The following is a 2,701-nucleotide window of genomic DNA, read 5'->3' on the forward strand; positions in this document are numbered from 1 at the left end:
AATAGATAATGAAGTGGTGGCGGCAACGGCAGGTGGCATTATATTGTGAGTTCTGTTATGGAGTGCATTATACTGGCTACTGCTTGTATACATGCACTAACCCAGGAAGGCTCAAGCTCCTGCGGTTTCAACAATATTTGCGATGTCGAAGATTAACATTTGACAATGCTAATGAAGACTACATGCCTGTGGGCTAGTGTGTCCCTTTAGACACGCTTGTGGGAGTTGGTCCTTCCATGTTGAACGAGGAGGTACTTGCAAAATACTACACTGATCTTGCCAAGTTAGATGAAAATAAAATGTGTGTGGGAGATGGCATATTTTGGATCAATTTAAAAGGTGGGAGTATAATCCACTCGAGAAGTTTGAAAGAAAAGAGTTTTCATTGCCCGTGGATGTAGATTGTGAACTAGGCATCCAACCCGAGGATATATCAATTATGGAAGACAAGAACGAAGACGATAAAAGTTTAATTACAAATGAACAAAATGAAGGGGAGGTAATTAATGAAGAAGACGTTAACTCACACTCTGTCAACTTCATTGATTGCTTTATCATTGAATTTGTAATTAAACTTGAAGAGGAGGAAGAAGTCTACATAGTTGAACTTAAATCGGATAAGATAGGCAAGTCATATAACATTGGAAGGGGCAGTGCTAAAATTTGTAGAAGCAACGAAGAGTGGAGCAACATTAAAAGGGGCAAACTAAGCCAGGCATCAAAAGCGTTCTTAAAATTCCATGATGTCGAAACAATAAAGTCAAGCTAAAGACTATAAATAAGCACTTGTTGGGAGGCAACCCAATCTTTCTATCCCTTTTATTTATTTTTCTTTCTACTTATAGGATAATTTAGTTTATTTTTAAAGTTTTAATTAGGGAATTATCATTCATATCCCATTTTTTCTTAGGTTACTTGTTGGTTTATTGATGTTTNTTGAGAGAATCTGTAAAGAAACTCTAATGTGAGTTTCTATCGTAGGAAGATTGTGTTGTTTCTGTGATTTTGGAACTGTACGTCTGTAACTTGAACTTTTCTTATTTAGGTCAATTTTTAGTGGATTCGAGCTTTGATAAGTGTAGTTTCTACATTTATTTGGGATCCTAAATAATAATATTTTGTTATTCTTTGAACGGATTAGTACTTAATTTGTTATTTATTGCTTTTATTAGAAAAAATTCATGTTTCAAAGAAGAATTGAAAAAAATTACGAAAAATGGCTAAAAGAAGCAAATTCAAAGTATGGGGACCAAAGTATAAATATCTAATGGTTGATTTGGACCACAAAAGATATATTAAAGATTGATAAGAGTCAATTGAATGCAAATTGAAGTAAAAAAGGAAGGGATATGATCAGAGTATTACCATAAATTAACTTCCAATCATATAAGATATTTTCAAAATTTTTGGTCAACTTAAGACTCATTTTTCAGATGGAGAATGTTTGAATTGGAAAAATTGTATTTCTAGAAGAATTGCAGCTCTTTTAACTAGCTTTCTAATGCACTTTGAATCACCTAAATCAGATACTGAAAGAGAAAGTTATGACCAAAATACCAAAAACTGTGCAGAGACAAAATTATGTGCGCGTGAAGACAACTTTCCTTATTTGATTCAAACTCTTTTGGAAGACAATTTGAACGTGAATTTTGATATAATTTTATCATATAAATATAAGATATGGGCAGCAATGAAAGGGTCTCTCTCTTGCCCCTTTATACACAATAGTTTCATCAAGTTCATCAAGAACAAGGGGCTAATTACTATATATTGAGAGAGAAGATCAAGCTATTGCAAGGAATTGAAGTTCAATTACATTAAGATTTTGAATAATTCAACTTTGGACTTGAATATGAACATCTTTTTTATTTTTTCATGATTCGGGTGATATTTTTCTAGTATTATTCTTGTAATTTATATATTAATATGCTAGGCTAGTTTATCATTGTATTGGATGAATGATAACCCTATTATTTGTTTATTTTAATTCAAGAGAATTAATTTCCTATTTCGTGATTTTTTCTTGATTGATTTTGCATTCCCATTGAACTATTTAATTAATTGATCACCAATTAGATAACAAGTTGTTTGTTATAGTGTAGGAATACTCACAATAAGTTTAGAATGCGGTAAAATCAACACATGGACAATAGGTGTTAGGAATAATATCTGTGGCAAGTACAATTATGTGTGATAAATCCTATGAATTAATGCATATTTTTCGTATGAATTCGAACTAGGAATAAGATTGGGTCGTCTTAAACATAGGTTTAATATATCTTGAAAAAGAATATTGAATAAAAGTAGATTATCGATTGTCTTGAATGTAAGAATTTACTAAATAATAAATTAAGAGTTGAGTTAAATGGCAATAGGGGATTCAAGATTTCAATACAAATATTCACATATTAAATAAATATTTTATTTGCTTTCTTAGTTTAAGATTAGTATAGAAAACATACAAATCATAATTTTTTTTTATTTTATATTACTTCGAATTTAGTAAAAGCTACTTAACCAAATATTAGACCTTATTCCTTGCGGGAACAATACTCTTAACTCACAAATCTTATTACTTGTACAACGATTCCATACACTTGCAGGTTTCACACGAACAAGTTTTTGGCGCTGTTGCAAATAAAAAAAAATGTTGAAAAAAAAAGTGAGAAATAAAATAGAAAAATCAAGTGCATGAAATAGA

Source organism: Olea europaea, chromosome 6, assembly GCF_002742605.1.
Source record: "Olea europaea var. sylvestris chromosome 6, O_europaea_v1, whole genome shotgun sequence".
Taxonomy (NCBI): domain Eukaryota; kingdom Viridiplantae; phylum Streptophyta; class Magnoliopsida; order Lamiales; family Oleaceae; genus Olea; species Olea europaea.